The sequence below is a fragment of the Pleurodeles waltl genome, chromosome 9 (assembly GCF_031143425.1).
Source record: "Pleurodeles waltl isolate 20211129_DDA chromosome 9, aPleWal1.hap1.20221129, whole genome shotgun sequence".
In the NCBI taxonomy this organism is placed as follows: domain Eukaryota; kingdom Metazoa; phylum Chordata; class Amphibia; order Caudata; family Salamandridae; genus Pleurodeles; species Pleurodeles waltl.
In genome coordinates this window covers 862,683,015-862,694,647 of record NC_090448.1, presented here as the reverse complement: position 1 = coordinate 862,694,647, position 11,633 = coordinate 862,683,015, and the positions used below count along the sequence as shown (strand labels likewise).

The window sequence follows — 11,633 nt, the reverse complement described above, 5'->3', positions numbered from 1 at the left end:
CGTTTTGTTTGTGCCTGAGGAGATCATTTTTCCAATGAAAACCCCTTTCTCCTAAACCGCAACAGTTTTGGAGAACTAACCCTCCCATTTCCCTTTCAGTAGAATAAAGTACTCCAGCCTTGAGATGAGGACATCTCCAATCATTTCTAAAGTGAAAATAAGCTGGGAAACAGTTTGTAGATACCCACCTCAAAGTACGTTTGTTGGTATGCTAACATATTCATAGTAATCCCGCCTTTTAATTCCCACTCTACGCTGATAAAAGTGATTTACTATAGCAAAAATATTTACCGGAGTAAACATTTTTATGAGTAAGACATCACCTTCACCTTTTGCGAATAGGGCCCGCGAAGAGCTGGATGCAGTCTTTTCGCAGGAGCTCTCGGGCAGGATGGAGATGGCCAGAACCAGGATAGGCTGGGGTATGGGCATGGGAGGGTCTTAGGGGAGGATAAGTAAGTGGGTGGGGGTGGGAGGATCAGCCTCTTCGGCGCTTGCTATTCACGCTGCGCGGAGGTTGGCCACCGCCTTACAGGTAAGTAGCTGAGAAGGCTGGGTCTGGTGAGGCATCATGACAGGGTTGGGGGGATTTTTATGCCAGTTTTAGGGTAGGTTGTTTGGTGCGGGCAATAGATGGGGGAGGGTGGAGAGTCACATGCAGGCTTGTCCACCCTTCCGGGGGGGGGGGGGGAAAGCAGGTGAAGGATGACAAACTGGGGAAAGGCCTGAGTCAGGCAGGGGATACGAAGAAAAGGGGGATGTGTGGGAATGGAAGTGGAAATTGGGTGAGCGAAGGATAAGTGGTGGATTGAAGTGAGGATGTAAGAAGGGGAGTTACAAGTTTAAAGATAAGAAGTTGTCATTCAAGTTCCGGTTACACTGTTGTGTTATTATGATAAGCAAGCCTGTCCTAATAAATGGCCTTTTACACTAAAACAAGGGTGTCGGAGTCTATGTCCTGAATGCAATAAAGATTCAATCCCCTTTGAAGGACTATTTAGAAAAATAAGCTACATGGAAAATGGAAAATGTCTTGCCCCAAGGGGAAATAAATAGACAGAAATTCCGCATCAGAAAAATACGTAAAAGAACAGAAGATCTTAGAATCATCGTCTAGAAAAGCAAACCAAGGAGCAAAGTAAGGAGTCTGCAATCAGGAGAACGCGAATGTAGTCCATGAACATTTATACATGAAGGATTTTTAAAGAAAAATCTGGGTAAATACAACAAAGTAATAATTGCTGAATGTTACATGTAGTTTTCATAAATGTGTTTGGAAAGCAGGCATCCCTTCATGAAGCTTCGCTTTAGGAACATATATATTACATTGTTTGCATCAGTTGCTTTCTCAAAGGTGCTACTGTGGAAACAGTAAAAGAGAAACACGCAAACCCTGCTGCTTTATTTCATGATCTTATTCCTCCCTCTGCCGTTTAAATCGATGTAATGCACTGAATCTCAAGCAGGGCAAACGAAACCAGTGTAAAACTGGAAGTAAATGAGATCGAAGAAGCAGCTCAGCGGTCCTTCTGAACTGCAAATATTGTCTGGCAACCATTCAGTATTTGTAAAGTTAACTTGGACGATCTCCAAGAGAAACCGAACAATGGCACTTATGTACATGTCTTGTAGTAAAATAACGAATTGTTCTGCTTATGATGCTCGATGTTATAATGGCGTTCTGGCTTTCTCTGTTCTAGTTTCGAACATGTCCAGTTATATTGTCAATCTTCCCTCGATCAAAACCACTTAAGCACCACTGGCTCACAAAGGGAAATTGCCCATACGTATCTCGGCAATTAAAATTACATTGACTTTTCCAACCCCTTCGGCATTTCTCGCAAACGTCTACGCTATTTTTTTAACCTTGCTTTTCTTTTTCTTTTTTTATTGTAGCGTAAGTGTATATGTGTAAGACACATTTTTCAGTGAAGAAGGCATCTACATCATCTAGCATTATAATTCACTGCTGTGGTCACACTGTACCTTGTGAATTTTCAAGCCGTATGATCAACAGTATTTCTAACTCTGCTCTGACTAGCAGTACAGCAAATATAAAACCCATGCACAGACGAATTCACTACGGGCCTGCCTACAAGTTACATGGTTGAGGGGCGCTGAAATGACAAGCCTTGGATTACCGATTCAAGATTGTAAGGACATCCCAGAACCATGCAATTACAAGTTATTTTGTCGTGAGTGAGGAATAACAAGCGGAACCAGTTTTAATGGGTAAAAAACAGCACGCATCTATTCGAGTCCAAGGAATTAGTCCTTTTCTGGGGGATTGTTGTGTGTTGGGAGCAGGGATAGTGTCTTTGGAAGGGAAGGATGGTTGCAGGCAGTGGGAGCCTGCCATACGCTCTCACTTTTTAGGAGGTCTGGGCTTCTGCCCACAGCCCCTGTCCAGAGCTGAATTTTACAAGCAGACATTTCTGCCTAGTGAAACTGGACCTGGTGTTCCTGCACCTCGTAATTCTGTGTGCCGGTATACTGTGGCACCTGTGAGAGGGCGGAATGACATCCCGCTGGTGGCCTGCATTGCCTTCTCCATGGAAACCTTGTATATCCTTGAGCATCACTGCAGTCAGAGCACGTCTTTGGAGATGTTTTATTTTTTATAGTGTCTTCTGAGAACTCTGTTGTCTGCTTTGAAAAACTTTACTTCTAAATAGAACCAGCCAGTCGCCCATCCGTGTTATCGGCATGAGGACGTCATGAAGAGGATCAATTTGTCGAAGGGAGTGAAGAACTAGAAGTAAGCCGTGGAAATTTTGATATTTGGATGACTGCAATGTATCTACCAGTTGTGACTGAAGAATAGTGAGAACATTTTTTCCCGGGTCCTATTGATTTCTGCTGGTGCTGTAGAAGTGGAGGTAAATGGGTGATGCAGCGGTCACTTGAGGTGAAGGGCTGCATTGCTATCATCGTGATGGCATTATGGTGGATCAAAGATGGTTCGTGAGCATGCCTGATTTTGAGCAAAGAACAGAAACCAGCATAAACCAGGTAAAGACTTTCAGTTTCAAAATGGGTAATGTGATTTGAGGCCAGTCTGAATTGCCAAACTTAATGTTTAGGTCATCCAAGATGCAGACATTGTTGTGGGTCGTTACAAGGTCAGTAGTGATACTGGGGCTCGTCTGAGGAGGATGGATGTTTGATGGGTCTCTGTAGATCAGGAGAACTGAAGAGGAGGAGGCTGGAGAAGCAGAGAAGCAGCTAAGCATCGACTTGCAATAAACAGCTGACAAATCTCTGAAGAGGTGAGGGAGAGGAGTTCTTGAAGAACGCTGCTACTCATCTGGAGGCCTCTCTATAATGCTGCTCCGTAAAATCAAGATTTGATAGACAGGTGCAGTGGTCTTGTGAGTGTGAAGGGTGCATCTTCAAGGCGAGGTGTGGGCGATGTAGGTAGGGTGTGCTCAGGAAGTGGAAGGTGGTATATGAAGGGAAGAAGCCATAGGAGAAGAGGGAGTTAAAGCAGCTATAGGAAGCAAGGACAGTGAGAGCTCAGTAGATAAAACGGACTAAGAATGTGAGTGAGAGGGTTTCTTGAGGAAGGGTGACGGAGAAAAAGAGGAGGGAAAGGATGAGGGAAGGGGTGGTTAGTACAAAATTGAGGACTGAAGCAGGAGAGATTTAGGGAGATGTAGAGGGAGAGAGGAAGACATGACAGGCAAAAATGATGTGAGGAAAGGAATGGTGATGAGCAGTGTGGGAAAAGGAAGAAGGATGGGCAGGACATCGGTTTTCTGAAAAGTGTGATTGTACGTGAGAATGTTGGAAAGATGGTTATTCACACGTGCAGCGTGACCACAGTATCTGCAAGATGCAACTTCCCATCCAACCAAGAATATTATGTTTATGGGCCCCTCTAGAGCGCAGTATAGCTGTGACTCAGTGGAATGTGAAACTTCCCAAAACAACAAGCTATGCATAAGACTATTGGGTCAACCAGAGAGGAGCAGAAGATGGCCTGCAGCCTTTGGTGGTCAAGTACGTACTTTATAGTGGGTCAAAGAGAGTGGACTAGAAGACAGGCCCCTGGACAACATTTAAGGGTAAACACGTTTTTTTTGGTAAAGGAAAGTGGTAGATGTGGGGTATGGGAACTCAGTTGAGTGGTTTGGGGTACTCACTCTGGCTGCCTCAAACTGACTTTGGCAGAGAACATGCAGGTGAAGGCATGGATTGAGTCAGGTTCATGGGGCCAATGTAAACCCTCTATGAACAATATCAAAGACTTTGCAGTGTTTTGTGTGGGTAGCAGGCTAATCACACATTGACCAAGAAACACAAAAGGCGTTTAACAACATGGCAATTAGCGGGAAAGGAGTGAGTGGAACAATTGGAAGGCTTCTGATAGAAAGGATTTTACATTGCTGGTCTTCTATTTCTCTCAGCATATTTACACTATACGTTCGGTCATTCTTCTGACATGTACAACTTTATATTATGTAAAGGCAGATAAAATGTGTCTTAGAAAAATAGTTCTCATACTTGGAGTGTTTAAGGGGAAGCGTATATGCTCATTCAACACCATACAGATCCTGGCAATTGCGCCTATATAAAGGAATTATTGTATTGTAATATTGTAATAGCATTTATATAGCGCTTACTATGCCTGACGTGGCGTCAAAGCGCTTTTTGGCGAGTAGCATGCTACTCCGGAACCCAACAAGAATTAGTGATGGATTAGTATAGGGAAATATGAATACAGTTTTAGTATTATTATGAGTTAATTTGAGCCGCGGATATGAGAGTTTGTTAGTTAGACTGACTGGAGTAATGAAGGGGTGGAGGAGGAAAGAAATCCAGAAGTGTTAATTGGGAGTATATTCCTCATTTACTCATCCCAAAGGCTTAGGATGAGTAAAGGGGGATGGAGGAGGGAAGGGTTAGGGTGATCATAGTAGCAGAGTGAGATAAATGAGGGAGAATTTGGTAGGGTTGTTTTGGAGGTCATGGTAGTAGAGTGAGGTTTGGTGAGTTAGATGTGGAAGTGGAGGGAAGAGGTTAGGCAGAGTTATTTAGGAGATGAAAGTAGTAGAATGGATTTGGGATGAGTCAGAGTGGGAATGGAGGATAGATTGATAGAGACATGACATATGATGATGGGTAGATAAGTGTGATAAGATGAGAGCAGGGATTCATAGATAACTAGAATAAAAACCCACCCAGGAGCCATGCAATGACCCATGAACATGCCAAGCACAGAACAACATACACACATATATATATATATATATATATATATATATATACACACACACACATACAAACACACATGAATACACACAGACATGACCACATATATGTACATACAATACATAATAAGAACCATGGGTACATATACTTAGTCAAACAGGTTTAAAGAGTGTGTTTGTATTTTATTGACTCTGTCAAGCCTCTTGGGGAACCCCTGGACTATGTGCACACTCACTTTGTATATTCGGAGCCAGCTTCCTACAATATTACTTTAGCAAATAAAGATTTTCTGAATAGTAATACTAAACACAAGTAACACAGCAGAGCATGTAATACATAACTTAACTATGAACAGTCCACAGTTTGCAAATTAGGTATTAAAGGACTTTAAACAATCCTCACCTTCTTACGGAAAATGGGCTTTGTTTGACCACCATAACCGCTCTGCTTACGATCATATTGCCTCTTTCCCTGTGCATAGATCTGCGCATTATCTGACATTCACTTTCCATTTACTTTCCACAGAGAGGTGGATAGGGTAAAGGCTTTTTTTTCCCCTATACCAGGTGAAAAAATATCTTCTGATAATGTATAAGTTTCCAATTATATATAAGAGAAAATACAAAAATATTTTTTTTCCCCAAAATACATAATAGTAAACATTGGTTTCGGCGCATTTCAATTGGATTATGCAAACTTTTTCTATAATCCATCAAGTGAAGCACTTGTTTTGTGTGAAACATTATGATAAAACCGTACTATATTCATTAAAATGTTTCAGTAGTCTAAAATGAGAGAATGTTCGGGAAAGTAACTAATTAATCAAAAACGTGAGAATATAAACATTTATATTTAAGCTGGAGAAAAGCGGTAACTCAAAGATTTTTTCAATTTCTTAAAAGTAATGAATTTTGTACAAGAGGACAGTGGATTTATAATACAATCAGCTAGTAGAGACAGTGAAGTCGAAGACAAGTAAAGAAGTGGGGGAAAACAACAAACTAATACCAGGAAGCTATGGTATTTTAATGGGATATATAGTTTATAAATAATCTTCCTACCATTTTTTTCCCTGTGATATTTACCACTACAATATTGTGACGGTAAGTATAAATAGGTAAATGTAGGTTTACTACTCTTACCTCATACATGTCCCTTGATGATATAAACATATATACCATATCATTTATATCTGCAAGGTACATAGATGTGGGGTTATAATATATTAGCAGGACAATATTTCTGTACATGATATTCTGGCATGCAACTGTGTCTATCCATGTCGATTTGGAGGCTGATGTAGCATTAGTAATCATGTAAATGGGTATAGTGGGTGGTTTGTTGCCACTTTCCCTGTCAAAATATTTTATAGGAGTGTGCACTGTTCAAAAGTAATCCTAAGCATCATTGTAACTTTATGGTATTCTGCCACTCATCTGTCATCAATGTTTCAAGTGATTGACATCAAATATTTGAAGTTAGTACAACTTTCAAAAAGCATAACCTAGCTGACATGATTTGCATTCAATGTTCCTTTTGGTTACACATTTGGTTAAAAAATAATACTTTTGAATGAGTGGACTCGTGTATAAAAGCAAATGTTGGGGCAAGCTCAAAAGCAAGTTCTTCATGAGTGTGTGGCAGTCAGCAATTAACACACATTAACTGAGCTCAGTGGTTGGGGCTTTCAGTCTTCCTTTTTGCTAGAGCAGTCACTTCTAAATCAGGGCCACAGTCAGAACCTGATGCCTTGTTGACAGGACCCCATATTTGGGTTCTCCAATTTGGGGTCATATCAGTAGAGTCTGATGGGGTGACTCAGATGAGCCTTGTAGGTTCAGAGTCTGAGGAATAATATTATCTTACATTTTTGTCTGCGATTACAGAGGTGTGGGCTGAATATATTTTCTGGAGTGAGGTATTGATCGCACACAGGGATTGACTACCTGCAATCCATTCTGTTGTTCAAGTGCCATGCCTTGATATTGATACTGCCTCATCTGTATTCTTGTTTGAAACTGAAATCATCTGAAACTCTTGCTTCACTGAATTCTTGTCTTTCTCGCCACAGCATTTCAATGCAGTGCTGATCTCTGTTTTACTTGTCTCGCTCAAAAAACAGTATAAAATGGGGTCAGCAAGGCAGTTGAGGCTTGCTATGGCCAGTGTTATTTTGTACGGTTTAAATATCATGCGGGCAAACTTGCAGCTGCCTGGCTCCCAAATGCTGCACATCAGTAGGAGAACATGGTAGGGTGTGAAGCATAGAAAGAAGGTGGACAAAATTGCTACCAACAATTTCCTTATCTTCTTCTTTGCTTCATCAGCAGTGGCTTGATTATGCTTCACGGCAATCTCTATTCGTTTATAGCAATATGCCATGATCACCAAAGGTAGTAAATAAGCAACACATATCCGGAAGATGTTGAATGATGCTTTCCAATCCTCCATTGGAAAAGTATCATAACAAAGTGTATCATTGTGGGTGCTATTCGAGGTTTGTTGGTGGTGGAGAATCATACCGTTTGATAAGATTTCAACAGACCACACAACGGCACAAATGTACGTAGCAGCTTTTCTCGTACGCAGATGATGAAACTTCAAAGGATGGACAACACCAATATACCTATCCAGTGAGATGCAGGTAAGGAAACCAGTACTGGCATAAAAATTGACATGCATGAGGAAGACACTCATCTTGCAAAGATCATCTCCTAACCACCACATGTCGTGATTCAAGCCATAATCCACCCATAATGGCAGTACCAAAGTGTACAGAAGATCAGCTACTGATAAGTTGAAAAGATATACCCCTAACTCGTATGGCATGAGACAACGAGAGAGGCACAGTTGGCAGGAATGCTGCCCACAATCATAGTGATATAGACAGCTGGAAATAGATACTGATCAAGGTCATGCGCAACATCACAGCGTGTGACATTGCTGGTCATCATCTAGTTGAGCATGAAGGTATTTCATTCCTTTCCAGCAGAGGAGTGCCGTGTTAATAACGTGAGGCAGAGGGGTGACTTCTGTTACGCTTCACATCACAGTCATCCATGAAGAAATCCTCTGTGGTCAAAAATCCTGATACCATTTTCCGAGCCACAGGTCATCAAAAGATCATTGGTGCTGCGCACTGGGACATTAAGATATCTTCTTCAAGAATCCTGCACAGAAAGAAACATTTGAATCAGAGTGAAAAATATAATCTCAAAAACTATGCAATACAGGAGAATCTGAACAAAGCATGCGCAGATAGATAACAACATCCCTTAAAAGAGGGGCCTAATTTATTAGTAAAGATGACACGTTATAAAGTACTCATACAGTAAGTCTAGAGATAATTCCCTTTTGAAAGATGTGTATTCCTTAAAACTTTCAATTGCGAAATGAAGAAGTATTAGTAAGTGAATGGGAAGGTCTCCAACGGCTAATGGCTCAAGAACATATTAAGCTATAGATACAGATCTCATGATCCACCTTGCAACAAGGCAATCAGGAGATTCTTTCAAATTTTCTGGCACAAACAAAAGTAGAACACATGAAGGCTGACATATATTCCTTCAAGAACGAGAGCACACTCGTACAAGAGAAAGACATACACCAGGTTGTAGATTTCCATGGGATTTTTCAGTAATTTAAAAAAAGTAAAAACCTGTACATATCTGTAGTTGTTAGTCTTTGTACCATTTGTGCAGTAAGCAAACAACACAGATGATGCATTTCTAGTGTCCAAAAAGAATTTCCCTTTAATGACCTTCCTTACATCATGTATATGTTCGATTTCTTTTTCCCTCTGTTCCGTGTCTTGTTTCCTTCCTTTCACGCTTTCCTTGCTTTGGTCTCATGTAACTTTTCAATGTTTTCTCATTGATAGTTTTGTTTCCCACCATTCAAACTCATCTTTCCACCTGGCCAGTCCCATCATATTGCAAGGATGTGTATGGGTGATGTATGTTTGCACGTCATTAAGATGTGAATCCTGCAGACAAAAGGTTAATAGCGTCCACTTACCTCACTATCATACTCCTAATTTCTTCAGAGAAACTGCGCGGTTTGTTAAATGAGGATTTTCTACTTATGGGGGAATTTGCCTCCCTCAAGATACCAAGAAAGAATTTGGCTAATAAATACATCTTTACTGATCTAGCTGATGGTTTTCCTGCCATTGGAGAGAAATGTGCTGAGGAATTAATAAGAATATTGTTCGCCATATGACATTGGTGACAGCACATTGTGATGCTCCATGAAAAACAGCTAGGGGTAGCAAGGAAACTTCATAGCAGGAAGATAACATTGGTTGCTTGCTTGTGTTGGCGTCACCATGAATGGAGTCAGACTTGTGTAGCAGAGGAGGTGGACTATGTGGCAGTCATAGGGGCATATTAAGTGGCTCACGAAGGGCACTGAGTTGAGGATAGCAGAAAAATTCATCAAGAAAAGGAGACAAGAGGTGGAGGGAAAGCTTGTATTGCAGCATTAATGTAGAAAAGTTTGGTTTGTCCACTTTCTACTAAAAAGCAAATACTCACCTAGGTGGAGTTGTTTGCTTTTATTCGGTTTCAACCAAAGACGGGACACCATAGAAATGTTTCAAACAAGAACTGCTAATGCAAATGGGTTTTTTCTGTATACTGAAAAGAAGTTCACAAGCTTGAGTAATATCCAAAACACGTAGCACAAAACTAGCAGTGGGCAGTGCTAATTTCCAACACGTAAGACACCCTGCACTGCTGTTGCACATATTATACCTGTTCTTTGGGGGTTGTGGAGGCTTTATCCTTGCTCCCTCTACTGTAGCACTTGTTTCGTTTAGGCAAAGTTGCACTGCGGTTGTCCATGCTGTACCTCTGTTACGCTTTAACAAAGCTTGCAGGGTAGCTTTTCTTCGGCAAATTTTAAGTCCACTGGTACAATTAAGGAGAGAAGTGCAGGGGCATGAAAAGTGGGTGCAAGATACAAAGGTAAAACATTGAAATGCAAGACCAATCAAGCACTGAAAGTGCCACTAGATCACTCTGGAACCCCCCAATGAGGATCTGGAAATGCTCCCACTTTCATGGTGTTCGGAAACAACTGGAAGCTCACCTCACAGGCACCTGCATGACCATGCCTCCCCGTACAGCAGTAGAGCAGGTGAAATTCCATGGAACAACTGCACTAACTTTTTAAATATACTTATTACATAAGGGCACGGGTGCACACTCCTTGCTGTATCTTTTGCGGGTTATCGTAAAGTGTGCAAATAACCCAAGTTGTTGACGCACCCCACAAAATTGTTAAATAACTAAATAAAATAAAATGGTAGTGCAGTGTGGAGAGGTCTCAGGGTTGAAAGGGAGAGCATAGGGTGGAAATGGGGAAGTTCAAGGTACCATGGGGAGCACACTGTGCAAGGGAAAAACTGTTTGTTATGTTGCACAAATACTTTACACATTGCCCCTAAGTTACATTTGACTATTCTGTGCAAACTACCAGGGTATTGAGCACAGGTTATTTTGGGAGCTTGCTTGTGCTTTGCCCTGACAGGAATTGTGGTTGCTGTTTGATCAGGACTCACACCCCAGCCAACCAATAACCCAATGTTTTACACCAACCCTTACAATTGTGCCTTAGAATTATATATACCCATTATGACGCAGTAGGTCACAAATTTAATTTTCCAACTATTCTCTGGAAATTCTCTTGGGCCCAAAGGAGTCCAGATGGAATTATTTCAATGACGTAGCACCTCTGTGATGCTACGATTGCTTCGCCTGTTGGAAATTGTCAGGATGGAGGGGAGATTCCCTTCGGATTTCTGCAAGGTTCATATTGCAAATATCTTTAAACCGGAAAGCCCACCATGGATGAGATTTTTACTGACTGATTTTCTTAATTGATGTTGAGGCAAAAATCCTGCCGAAAATATTGGTAAACCCCCCAACCACAATCAGACATGATGTAATTAATTCAGACCAAAGTGGTTTTATGCCCCATAGGCTGCCCAGACATAATATGCGCCGGGCTTTTAATGGACTGCCCTGGCAGCCATTGTCCCTGTCCCTACCGTTCCCCCTCCAACTACCACTTCTCAGTCCCAGTCTCCTCAACCGCAACCCATCCCATGCACACATACAGATGAGCATGCACACAAGACAACACACAAGCGTGGCACAGTCAAACACAGGTACCACACTTCAACACACAAGCACAAACACCAGACAGTTGCACACACAACCACATTCACTACCTCCACTGTCTCCCCTCCTCCTCCTCCTTCTCCACCTCTGACAAAGTCACGTCCACACTCACACCTGCATGTACCGCTTCAACATCCACCACCAGCATTACCACACCAAGCAGCACACACACCTCACTAGCAGACATCTCCACAACATCCATGCATGCGTCCCCTGTGTCCTCTCCAACCCCGT

General features: G+C 41.7%; 1 pseudogene; it reads right to left on the bottom strand.

Moving 5' to 3' along the window:
• Positions 1-7,179: 7,179 nt before the first annotated feature.
• On the bottom strand, positions 7,180-8,165 carry LOC138259751 (psychosine receptor-like; annotated as a pseudogene).
• Positions 8,166-11,633: the final 3,468 nt, after the last annotated feature.